Here is a 13,792-nt window from a genome sequence, read left to right as displayed (position 1 = left end):
AAAGTCCAGAAGTGTCTAGGTAGATTTCAGGCAAGGTAGGATCCAGGGGCTCAAACAATGTCAGCCAAGTCCTGTTTCCATCTTTCAGTTAGGCTTTATTCACACTTCATGCAAATTTTTTTTAGGCAACCAAGGATGGTGGCCAGAGGCAGCTGCACTTTACACAGTCCGTCTTACTGTTTGCATTCCCAGGGAATAATCACCTTGGCCAAGGGGATGCAATATTCCTCTTGGCCAGGCAAGGGGGATAGTTGCATGCCAGGTAAACAATTAGCATAAGTCCTCTATAAAGCCCAACATGATAGCCACCATATTCTTCCTCCCTTCCTGTAAATGCAAGACTGTCACATTTTCCACTGCTCCCCTCCTATACATGCAGGACTGTCACCTCTGCTTCAGTTGCCCAACGTAGGGCTGCCTACTGGGAGGTGATACATTCAGTCCACCATGTTCTGGGGCGTCCTCAGCACTCTGAAGCCAGTACAGCCCACATCTGTGTGGGGAGAAGGATTTTCTTGTTCTATGAAGTTATACGTGATCACAAGTTTCTTAATATTTTGTCCTCGTGTATGAATATCCCACCAATTTCTTTTTCTGAAAATAGCTCAAGGATTCGTACCTTTTTCATCCACAAACTCAAGATAATAAATGTTCATAATGAAAATGCAAACCTTCACATCCATACCCCCTGCATCCACCCAGCCACTCACTCACCCGTCTGTCTGTCCGTCTGTCCATTCATCCGTCCATTCATCCATTCATCCACCTCCCCATCCACCCACCCATTCACCAGTCATGGTTTACTATTGGACCAAGCCTATCTGCCACATACTGTCTACACTTATGGCGAGTTATTTTCCGGGAGGCTTCTCAGTCTGGCATGCAAATAGACTCCTTACAGACAACATAACCAGCCCACCCAATTTCCAGATGTTTCCGAATTCAGTAGAGAACATAGCTTAATGCTGAAACTAGGACCTTTAACATCTGTCTGTCTGTATGTCTTTCGGAAGTTTGTAGGTGCCAGTTAAGGAGTCTCACCCTTTGGAGAAATGATGGGAATAGAAATACCATATGGGCTGCATTAGAGAACTAGACTCCAAACACAATAAGGTTTCTTCCATCCAACCATGCTCCCCCCAGCTGACCTATCCCCCGCCACGAGTGGGAGCAGCTGGAAAAGGCAGACCTCCCTCCCAGCCAGGAAGCCCTGACTTCGGAGCTATCTCGTGGATGTGAGTACAAGGAGAAGGGGAATTCGGCCCTTGGAGGGGTGCAAAGGGGATACAGCAGGAGCCAGGGTTCCAGACCCCAGTGTCACTCTACTCCTCATTCTCTCTCCCTCCCCCTCTCTCCTCTGACCCCTAGTTTCCTCAAGTGCTCTCTTCTGATTCACCCCCCAGGGCCAAGACAACTGATTCCTAGACTGAGCTGATCTGATGTCCTGAGGGCACCTCAGCCCCTTTAGGTTTCCTGCTGCACCCCTCTCATTTCCTGGACATGGTGTTTCTGCACGCACTGCACCCACCGGTGTGCATGTAGGGATAGTACTGGGGGACCCAGGCAGACACCCCCCAGCCACACACACACACACACACACACACACACACACACACACGTCTTGCAAGCACCCCAGGGAAAGAAACCCTCTCTGAGTTGGCCCACAGTGGACAGCCCAAGCTTCCCCACGCTGACTGGCCGCTTGCCAAGAGGGAGAATGCTGTAAAGTGCATCGCACAGGTGCCCTCCAAGGGTCTCTCACTCAGCACCCGCATAACTTATTCCTGCATCTTCCTACAACATTGGGATTCTAAATGTAACCCAGATGTGGGCTGTGTCCCTCTTCACCTTGGAGATGTAGCTATAATTGGCTTGGACCTCAGCCAATCCCACAAGTCGGGAAGACCTAAAACCCTCCCTTTGGATTGCAGCAGAGTTCAGACCCCCCCTGTGGTTGCTGCATGACACTGCCCCTTGCCCAATCCACAGGAGACCCACCTACAGCAGGCGCGGAGGGAGCTCGGTAGATTTTAGTGATGATTTGGGTAGCTCAAGGGTGATTTTTCTCCATCCCTCTCTTTCAAAAATAAAACTAGTTTTTCCCTCTGTGTCTCAAACAAAGCAGTTCAGCGGCCAGCATCTGTCTCTTGAGGTCTCACCTTCCTTTCCCAGGAGCTTATTCACATGACATACTGGTTTCTCTTGCCTCTACCGTGTCTCTTTGCCCAGGATCTGCCCCACTGCCTTTGTCATCAGCTCCCAGACACCTGGCAGCAATGCTCGGTACTTCTTTGAGTTTCCGTAAAGCTAAGGTAACAAGCAGTGGTGCATGGGACGCATGTTGTCTGCCCATGTCTATTATTTCACGTGCATGAGTACATTTTGCCGTGGACTCTTCATTTCGCCACAGCCTACTTGCAGCTACACATGTTTGCATCATCTGTCTCCTTCCTGAAAACATTTTGAGTTTGCTTGGTTTTGCCCTAAATGATCCACTGACACATACTGCAGGTTTTACCGAGTGTTTTTATAAACAGGCTATAAAGGAGGGGAGGTAACATCAAACACATCACACCAGATATCTCCAACATTTCCCTCTAAAATTTCTGTCCTTCATTTGTCTCTGGCTGTGCCCCTACTACATTATTTTATCTTCTCCTGTTCGGTACCCAGTCCCACTGATTTCCCTTTTCTTAGAGCAATCTGCTTCTGCACCTCTAAATTGGGTGTTCTGAGAGATTCCAGGACCCATCTTCCTTAGAAAGTGGTTTAGGACATCCATAGGCGCTCATGAGCTCATCTTATCTTTTGAGTCTTACTCCCTTAAACCTCCACACATGCACCCAGCAACTCATCAGTGTATTTCTTTTCCAAACGAGCAGGAGGAATTCCTATGAGGAGTTCTGGTGAATGAAACTTCCTGTATTTGCTACATAAGAAACTGAGGAAACTGAGGCCATGAACCTGGGAACGTAATGAAGAATTGGGATATTTCAAGAAAAGACAAGAAGCAGTGGTCATTTGCTTGGGAACCATCGTACTCATGGAAAGAGGGACCTCCCCCACCTCAATAACCGTGGGGTTCAGAGGAGGAGCTCTGAGATCAGAGTGAGGGGTTAACATGAATGGTGATGGGAAGAAAAATGGGGTCTCAGCCCCCAAATAGTAGCAAGGCCAGCCAGGAGAAGCAGAACTGTTCCAGCAGAGCTCATGTTGGCCATGGGAGAATATTCCTCAACCAGAGAACCTAGTGGGGGACAGGAAGGATGTAGGAGCTCTGTGTCCCATCATCCCAACAGCTGAGAGCTCCAAGCCAGTGATTACTTTTATACCTTTGTTATTGTAACACTCCTTTCATGGCTCTTCCAGGGTCCACTGTGGCTGAATAGAGAAGCACAGTTACGTACAGAAGGTGGAAGATAGGACCCTCTCTCTCTCTCTTTCTTTCTCCCCATCTCTATGTCTCTGTCTCTAGCTCTTTGTCTCTATCTATCTCCATCTCTTTCTCTACCTATCCATAACCTGTAACATGTGGTTCAGCTTTTTATGATAATAACTAACAGTCTCACTTCTTTGGGGCTTTCATATTCGTCAGAAGCATCCAAGACAAAACAGACCTGGATTTAAATCCTTTCTCCACCATCACTAGCTTTGTAACTTTGCCAAGTCAACTCACTCAGTTTGCCCATCTGTACATTGGAAATAATGATATCCATCTCCCAGAGTTTTTGTGAGAAGGAAATGAGATGGCGGATTATAAAGGGATGGGCCTGCTGGATGGATTAAGAGATGCCAAGAAAAGCAGATTTCCTCTTTCTCCTCCTTTTTATGCCAGCTGAGCTCCATGTTACTAGTCACAGCTTTTGCACACTCAGTAAGGAAGACACTTGAGAGGTAGGGTTTCCAGTCTCTGTTCTACTTCCCCTATAAAAGTGTGACTTGTTTTGAATAGTTTTTTGGTTTTTTGGGTTTTTTACTAAAATATTCAAAGTCACAGAACTATTTCAAGAGTCTATTACTCACAAAGAGTTCTTGGGAGAAAAATTTCTCCCCCAAAGAAACAACCTGCCAATTCCAGATAACTTGTTGTTCTGCCATGCCCACAATCGTTTAGAAATCATTTACCACCATGTCCTTCAAAAGCAACAAAGATCCAAAGCACCTGACCCTTGGTTACTCTAGGTTTTTCTTTATACAAACCCATCAACAGGCCTGGCCTGCAGGATCACTGTGTAGGCAAGCCTCAGTGAAGAGGTGAGGTTTCCTTCCTAGTTTGGGTTGCTTACACCCAAGGGACTCTGGTTGATTCTCCGTTCAATCATGTATTCATTCAACAAATGTGCAGGGAGCATGTGCTATGAGACAGGCTGCACAAGTTCACTGGGCCTATGGCGGTGAGCCAGTGGTCACATTCCTTGCCCTCACAGAGCTTAGGCTCTAGAGGGGACCATGGAGGACAAGAACAGGGCAGTATGTGACAGATTTCAGGGTGGGGGGGGGCCTGCCATATATGGTGGAGTCATGGGGGGCTTCCCTGAGGAGGTGACTGAGGCTGAGACCCAAGGATGCAGAGCAGTGCTGAGCCTGGCAGTGTGGTCCAGGCAGAGGGAAGCCGAGGAAGGAGCATGGCCAGAGGCTGGGAGGTAGGCAGAGCCTGCCAGATTCCAGGACAGAATGTCAGTGTTGGCTTTGCTTATATTCCACTTGACCCAGGAAATTAATCCCACAGCCTTAGGTGATGTCAAAAAGGGTTTCAAGATCCTGGTTTTAAAGGCATATTATTATAATGAAATGTCCGTATATGCTTAGCTCATAATTTTACTCCTGCATGAATTAAGAACCGCACACTGCATTTATTTTTTTTTCCTTCAAGTTTCACATCACATTTGAAAGTGTTGATTCTACATGTTGCTTCAGTTCCCAAGACACCATGGAGAGAAACATATGCTCCACTTATTTACCATTTGACATACCGAATAAAAAATATTCCTTCTGCCCACTTCTTAAGCTCCACCAATATTAGATATGTTTTAGAACAGAAATATACAAGGTTACATGTGGTATCTATCTGTGGAGCACATTTCAAAGAGAGGCACGCCATGAGCACATTTGTATGAAGGCAGTAAAGTAAAATCAAGGTTGAGCTTGAAATACCAAATGCACCGCAGTCTTAGTTGCTTGTTAACTTGAATTAACAGTGCTTGAGCTTCTGCAGTCAGATTTCCTCTGCACATGCAAAATGAAGTGGAGAATTGAGTAAATTATCTTTATATGGGCCAGGCAATTAAGGCAAAACGTGGTTAGTTAGCCTGGATTATCCAGATTCTGGTCTTATCAGAAGGCTGCGTCAGAAAGCCGGAATAAAACACCTTTCTTTTAAAAAATGTGTTTATTTAAAAAATAATCAGAGTGTTGATTGGAAAGGTGCTAGGGAGATAGTCAACAAGGTTAAAGTCTCCCAGAGAAGAAGCCAGGCCATGAAGCGTCTATTCAAGCTTGCACAAATAAGAGAGATCTGGGCAGTAATTAAATTCCTGCATGTTTCTCAAAACGGAAGGGAGGGTGCTCAGCTTGGACAAGGTACCTTTCACAATAAAGGTTCTGTTAAGAACAGGTTTTAGGGTTTTTAGAGACTAACTCTTTATTTTGTATTGTCTATTATACCATGCCCTGGAGCAGGAATGGGCACAGACACCAATGTTTCCCAAGGGAAATGATTCATGTCCCAGAATCCTAACCGACAGCTCCAGCATGCTTTCCAAGAGTCTTCACAAAAGTGTCTCCTGGTTTATGGTGTACTGGGCTTTCCCATTGTTATCTCATTTCCACAAGATCCCCATTACAGAAGTAATGGAAGGAAAAGATTTAGTCCGTCCACTTACTATCGAGTCAATATGGAGCTCTCTTACATTTAAAATTCAGCTTGGTGTTGGTGACAAAGCCTAGGATTAAAGAATCAAAGTCAATCTTAGTTCTGCCCCTTCTTGGCCATATGTTTCTGGGCAAACTACTCAACCCCTCTGAGCTGCAGTTTCCTAGAGGTCAAGTCGAATCATAAGACTTAGTTTATAAAATGATTTAGAAAATCCAGTAAGATAATACTTATTCCCTGCCTGGCACATAGACACTCAACTTGATTTCTTTCCCCCCTTTTTAAATGATACTTAGAGTAAATCCATGGTAGGAGCTCAATAAACATGTCTTAAATGAGTAAGATAGATAGATAGATAGATAGATAGATAGATAGATAGATAGATAGATAGACAAATGACAGGTAGATAGATGGAGTGCCATGAGAACAGACAGACTATAAGGAGATGAAGCTGGATGTATTCTGCTCAAATAGGAGCTGGCGAGCTTGAGGGGCATAAAGGTCACAGAGACTAGAAGGAACATCCTCAGCTCAAGCTTGATTGAAATTAGGTTGGGCAGAGACCCACTTAGAGTAAATTCTTAAAGACCGCATTCTCTGGAGCTAGGCCCTTTCCCCACACCCTCTGTTCCTCCCTCACCAACTTTCACCTAGTATAGATCTACCATTGCTCATTCAAAGACTTGATGCATAGATCTAATAAAACCTGAATCCCTGGGATCTGTTTCCACCCCTGCCTGGAGTAGAGGGGTCCCCACGCCACACCCATTCCTCTTAATCAGGGAATAGAGTCATATCAGCCCACCACTGACATCTTCACAGGGTTCAACCAAACCCACCTCCTGGTCCCAAACACTGCTTTTCAGTCCTCAGTTTTAACTCTCTCCCAACTTATCTCTATATGCAGAGGAATGGTCAAAACAGCATCAACTCACATGTGAAAATTCATTCATTCATTTATTCATTTACTAACAAGTGCATATTTTCTACTGGACAAGGCTGTCTCTGAGCACTACACATAGCCTACTAAGAGTAAAAGAGGAAAAACTGAGTCTTCTCATGGAGCCATATTGATTTTAAGAGAACACACTGTACAGATGTGAAAAATAGAAACACATTGGACCTACAACACTCGCACCCAAAGGAATCCCCAATATTATGTTCTCCTCTCTAAATAATATTTTTGAAGGCCCCCAAAACAACTGTTATCTTCAACAGTTCATACATTTTTAGTCCTTTGGGAGTTAAAGGTTTATTGGATCATCTTTTTTTTAAGAGACCATCTTCTTTCTGCTGGGACTATCTGGCAAAATCTTATGATGTCCTTGACACCTTCTGAGGGTGGGTTTATATGCACCTGATCTGTTATGCACCAGCCCCCCAAGCAAGCTGGTCTGTAATCACAGGCCTTTGAACATTATGGCTCCTGCTGTGGCCTCTCAGATATCTGAAGTTCATGGGTCTCTTTTTATTTGTAGGTCACAGAAATCCAATGGCTTGAATCAAAAAGGGTAAATCATTAGGATAATATAAGAGCAGGCTCCAGGAAGAAAGGATGCAGATGACCTTCAGAGCATCTCTTATCTCTAGATTACTCTGTGCTTCGGCTAGAGTGTCTTGCTGAGAACTGGGTTTCTCCAACCACATGGTAGAACACATGACCTCAGGTGTGAAGAAAAGAAAGTTTACCACTTATGGCTTCAGACCCTGGAGAGGGGGTGGCTCTCTATCTCAGATTAATGTCAAAAATCCCATGGGGTGAATCCAGTAAACCTAGATGTAGGAATTAGGACTTGGTGATTGGTTTGCTTTGTAGGGAGTGCCTCAGAGTGTAGCCTAATTTCCACTTCCTCATGTTGGTGATGAGATGGTGGCATCAACCTCATGTAAAGTACAGGATTGAAGAGCATGAGATGGTAGAGATGAGGAGAATTGTAGGAGGCAAGGCAGGGTGAATATGTATCATTTTGATATTTCAAGTTTGAAGTCTGTGTGGTAATGAGTTAGAAATATTCCGAGGATACTAGATACGTAAACATGGAGTTGAGATAAGGAAGCCAGACAGGTTTGAGCTCGACATAAATTCTAAATACTTTGGAATCCTAAATACCTATTAGTGAAAATTATGGGAAAAGATGGATCCAACAGGAAAAGCAGATAGACCTGAATAAGACAATGTGATCCAACCCTGGGCAATGACAACACTTAAGTGATTGACTAATGATGATACAGCAAGTGAGACTGAGAAGGTGAAGCTGGAGCAGTAGGAAGGAAACCAAGAAAAGAAGCATTGGACATCCCTGCCCTGTTCAGCCCCACACCTCCCAGCTAGTCAGTTTCTGTTCCTTGGTGGGAATCCTGACTGTTTGAATAAACCAGACACCACGCCCCCCAAAAAATGAAAGGAAGGGTTGTTAAAGAATGAAGTGGCCACTGTTCAGATATAAGGAGAGGTTAAATGACGTGAGCATTAAAAAGCAGCTATCAGATTTGGCAATTTGATTTCCTGAGTCAGCATTTAATGAGCATCTAATATGTGCCAGGCACGGATGCTGGGGTGGAGATGAGGAAGGCAGGAGCTATGGTGCCTCTCAAACATTAGTGTGCATCTCAGTTACCTGGGGATCTCTGTACAAGGTACAATCTGCTTCAGTGGCCTGGGGTAGAACCAGAGGTCCTGCCTTTCTAAGAAGCCCCAGATGAGATGTTGTTTACCTGAAGGTCTCACTTTGAGCACTAGGAGTTTAGACACGATGACATTATAGGTCATGGTAAGTCAGCTTTGGTCCTCAGTGAAAAAGTGGGACCTATTGGTGCCTTTGGGAAGCAGTTTCAGGTGAGTGGAGGATTGAATCCAGTAGACAATAGGTGTTCAGAGAGTGGGGATGAATTACTGTGAAGAGGAAAGTTTGGGTTGGTAGCAATGCAGCTGACCTGGGAACCTCTGGCTGTATGTGTACCATTTTGATTGACCAACCATAACAAGTAGGAAGATTTTTCCAGATAACGTCTTCTGTCCCTCAGCCATACCTTCCCTCCTTCCCTTTTTTAAAACATGGTATGGAGCTTCCCTGGTGGCGCAGTGGTTGGGAGTCTGCCTGCCAATGCAGGGGACACGGGTTCGAGCCCTGGTCTGGGAAGATCCCACATGCCGCGGAGCAACTAAGCCCGTGAGCCACAACTACTGAGCCTGCGCATCTGGAGCCTGTGCTCCGCAACAAGAGAGGCCACGACAGTGAGAGGCCCGCGCACCGCGATGAAGAGTGGCCCCCACTTGCCGCAACTGGAGAAAGCCCTCGCACAGAAACGAAGACCCAACACAGCCATAAATTGATTAATTAATTAATTAATTTAAAAAAAAAACGTGGTATGTACCGTTTTTGAGGTCCCTCTAGTCTTGAACAGGTATATTGCTTAAAATTTGGTCTATCCCAGGCATATAACTATAAAAACAAAACCAAAAAAAGATTGTACTTGAAATGTTAACAAAAAGACTCCTTTGGGAATTTGGGATGTTGATTTCTTGGACCAGTGACTTATATGTTAATGCTTTCATTACTATAGTCTAAATACAGTCTAATACAGTCTAAAATTATTTGCACCATAAATTTTGACTGATTCTGTTCAGCTGGTTTTACAGGGGACAGGCCTACCTAACGTCTGTTTTCTCAAAGCTTGGGGGTCAATGCAGTGGCTAATGTTGTTTGTTTTGTTTTGAGGGGGGAATTGGCAAGGTATTTCGAGGTGGTTGGTAGACGGGAGAAGATGAACATTCTAACCTGCATTCTCATCTCGGGACGAGATGGTGGAGTAGAAGGACTTTGAACTCACTTCTTCTTAAACTGCATTCTGCAACCACTGAACTGAAACGTGATGTCTTTCCTCCATCCCCCAGCTGCAGGGGGCTGAGGCCAGTTCTAGCTTGCAAACAAGGTCCCCCAGGACTGAGGTGGACAACTTGGTGTGAGTTTCCAGGCTACTTCTTGATTAAGAACTACCATATGACCCAGCAATCCCACTACTGGGCATATACCCTGAGAAAACCATAATTCAAAAAGACACATGCACCCCAATGTTCAATGCAGCACTATTTACAATAGCCAGGATGTGGAAGCAACCTAAATGTCTATCAACAGATGAATGGATAAAGAAGATGTGGTACATATATACAATGGAATATTGCTCAGCCATAAAAAGGAATGAAATTGGGTCATTTGTAGAGACATGGAAGGACTTAGAGACTGTCATACAGAGTGAAGTAAGTCAGAAAGAGAAAAACAAATATCGTATATTAACGCATATATGTGGAATCTAGAAAAATGGTACAGATGAACCTATTTGCAAAGCAGAAATAGAGACACAGATGTAGAGAACAAACGTATGGACACCAAGGAGGGGGAAGGGGAGTGGGATGAATTGGGAGATTGGGATTGACATGTATACACTGCTATGTATGGAGGAGAAACTAGTGAGAGCCTGCTGTATAGAGCAGGGAACTCTACTTGATGCTCTGTGGTGTCTTATATGGGAGGGAAATCCAGAAGGGAGGGGAATAGTGTATACCTATGGCTGATTCACTTTGCTGTACAGCAGAAACTAGCATAACATCGTGAAGCAACTATACCCCCATAAAAACAAACAAACAAACAAACAAAGAACCTCTAACCACGATCCTGTACAGTCATCACCTAATGTATTGACAGACTTCAAGTCTCATCCAGGTACAAACATCCTTAGATCTCAGGGGGGAACAAAGCAAACGATGTTACAGAAAGAAAGAATGCAGAATATTCCATTCCTTTTCAATTCATTACCAGGTTTCTGCATCTTTATTCTGTTTCCATTGAAATTTGTTGCACATGACCTGGTACTTAATTTTATAATAGGTTGACATGAAACCCAAAGTATTAGAACAGGGTTAGAAATCATTGCCATTGCATTGGGCAGGGGCTACTGAACACTTCCACCCATTCCTGCAGCTCAGCTGTTTCCCCAGGGAAAATAGGCATTGCATGTTCTGGTCTGGAGCCCCAGCTCTGGGCAGACTCCCTGCAGGAGTTTCTCTTTACAGATAATCACGGCAACTCTGCCTGAAGGAAGGGAACAACACAGTGGCAATACAGAATAAAATGTGAACTTGCCCTTGATAGAATTACAGTTCTACTTCTCAACCTTCCGAGCTGATCCACCAATCAGAACAGACCCAGAGCTCTGAAAGACATATGTACATCTAAGAAACACAATGAGTATTTGTTTCGATGTCTGGATCCACATATAGGTCAATGGATGAAACACTCTGGAAAAAGTGATTCAATATTTTCATTGTCAATTACTAGAGGTATATTATTTAACAGAAAAAATAATAAGTGCCCATTTAAAAGTCATACCAGTGTACTTTTTGTCTTTTCCTAAAGACCCTCAAATCTCAAATTGGTAATAAACTATAGAACTATAAAAGTTTCTACAGTTTTTCCCTCAATGCATCCCTGGAAATCTTCTTGGGAATCAGATCATCATAAAGTTGCTCATATTTTCCTATAGGGACAATGCCGTAATTGGGAGTTGAGATATTGACTAAGGATTTGGAGTCAAATAAATCATAAATATGGCCACTGATCTACCATAAATGCAAAGCCATAACTGCTATAAACCTCAGTGATCACTTAACATTTTAAAATTATGTTCTAAGTCACAGAGGCCTATCATTTTATGACTGTAGGGGACCTTTGGGATTATCTTGTCCAGCCCCCAATTTGGAGAAAAGGAAATTTAAATCAAAGTGATTAGTTTAATGTACTTAGGAGCAAAGCCAGGATCACGGCTCCATCTTTCCTCTCTGCTAAGTTCGTCCCCGGCGACACCGTGCAAAATTAAACATGTAAATACCTATGAGAAAAGGGAAAACATATGCATAGAGGAGAGGGAAAAGTTATTTTATCATCCATGTGACCCAATATTAGTATTTTTATTATAATAAGATATTAATTTCACATCTATTTCATAATTCTGTTATCCTGAGCATTTAGGAGGATATTTTAGGGGACAAAATGATTCCTTTTTCTGCTTCTTTTTTTTTTTTAGCATCTTTATTGGAGTATAATTGCTTTACGATGTTGTGTTAGTTGCTGCTGTATAACAAAGTGAATCAGCTATACATATACATATATCCCCATATCCCCTCCCTCTTGCGTCGCCCTCCCACCCTCCCTATCCCACCCCTCTAGGTGGTCACAAAACACCGAGCTGATCTCACTGTGCTATGCAGCTGCTTCCCACTAGCTATCTATTTTACATTTGGTAGTGTATATATGTCAGTGCTACTCTCTCACTTCATCCCAGCTTACCCTTCCCCCTCCCCGTGTCCTCAAGTCCATTCTCTACATCTGTGTCTTTATTCCTGTCCTGCCCCTAGGTTCATTAGAACCTTTTTTCTTTTTTTTAGATTCCATATATATGTGTTAGCATACGGTATTTGTTTTTCTCTTTCTGACTTACTTCACTCTGTATGACAGAGTCAAGGTCCATCCACCTCACTACAAATAACTCAATTTTGTGTCTTTTTTATGGCTGAGTAATATTCCATTGCATATATGTGCCACATCTTCTTTATCCATTCATCCGTCTATGGACACGTAGGTTGCTTCCATGTCCTGGCTATTGTAAATAGTGCCGCAATGAACATTGTGGTACATGATTCTTTTTGAATTATGGTTTTCTCAGGGTATATGCCCAGTAGTGGGATTGCTGGGTCATATGGTAGTTCTGTTTTTAGTTTTTTAAGGAACCTCCATACTGTTCTCCATAGTGGCTCTATCAATTTACATTCCTACCAAGAGTGCAAGAGGGTTCCCTTTTCTCCATACCCTCTCCAGCATTTATTGTTTGTAAATTTTTTGATGATGGCCATTCTGACTGGTGTGAGGTGATATCTCATTGTAGTTTTGATTTGCATTTCTCTAATGATTAGTGATGTTGAGCATCCTTTCATGTGTTTGTTGGCAATCTGTATATCTTCTTTGGAGAAATATCTATTTAGGTCTTCTGCCCTTTTTGGATTGGGTTGTTTGGTTTTTTGATATTGAGCTGCATGAACTACTTTTATATTTTGGAGATTAATCCTTTGTCAGTTGCTTTGTTTGCAAATATTTTCTCCCATTCTGAGGGTTGTCTTTTCGTCTTATTTATGGTTTCCTTTACTGCGCAAAAGCTTTTAAGTTTCATTAGGTCCCATTTGTTTTTATTTCCATTTCTCTAGGAGGTGGGTCAAAAAGGATCTTGCTGTGATTTATGTCATAGAGTGCTCTGCCTATGTTTTCTCTAAGAGTTTTATAGCGTCTGGCCTTACATTTAGGTCTTTAATCCATTTTGAGTTTATTTTTGTGTATGGTGTTAGGGAGTGTTCTACTTTCATTCCTTTACATGTAGCTGTCCAGTTTTACCAGCACGACTTATTGAAGAGGCTGTCTTTTCTCCATTGTATATTCTTGCCTCCTTTATCAAAGATAAGGTGACCATATGTGTGTGGGTTTATCTCTGGGCTTTCTATCCTGTTCCATTGATCTATATTTCTGTTTTTCTGCCAGTACCATACTGTCTTGATTACTGTAGTTTTGTAGTATAGTCTGAAGTCCGGGAGCCTGATTCCTCCAGCTCTGTTATTCTTTCTCAAGATTGCTTTGGCTATTTGGGGTCTTTTGTGTTCCATACAAATTGTGAATTTTTTTGTTCTATTCTGTGAAAAATGCCATTGGTAATTTGATAGGGATTGCATTGAATCTGTAGATTGCTTTGGGTAGTAGAGTCATTTTCACAATGTTGATTCTTCCAGTCCAAGAACATGGTATATCTCTCCAGCTGTTTGTAACGTCTTTAATTTCTCTCATCAGTGTCTTATGGTTTTCTGCATACAGGTTTTTTGTC

Source organism: Balaenoptera borealis, assembly GCF_965194805.1.
Source record: "Balaenoptera borealis genome assembly, chromosome: 7".
Classification (NCBI taxonomy): domain Eukaryota; kingdom Metazoa; phylum Chordata; class Mammalia; order Artiodactyla; family Balaenopteridae; genus Balaenoptera; species Balaenoptera borealis.
Note: the sequence above shows the minus strand (reverse complement) of the source record.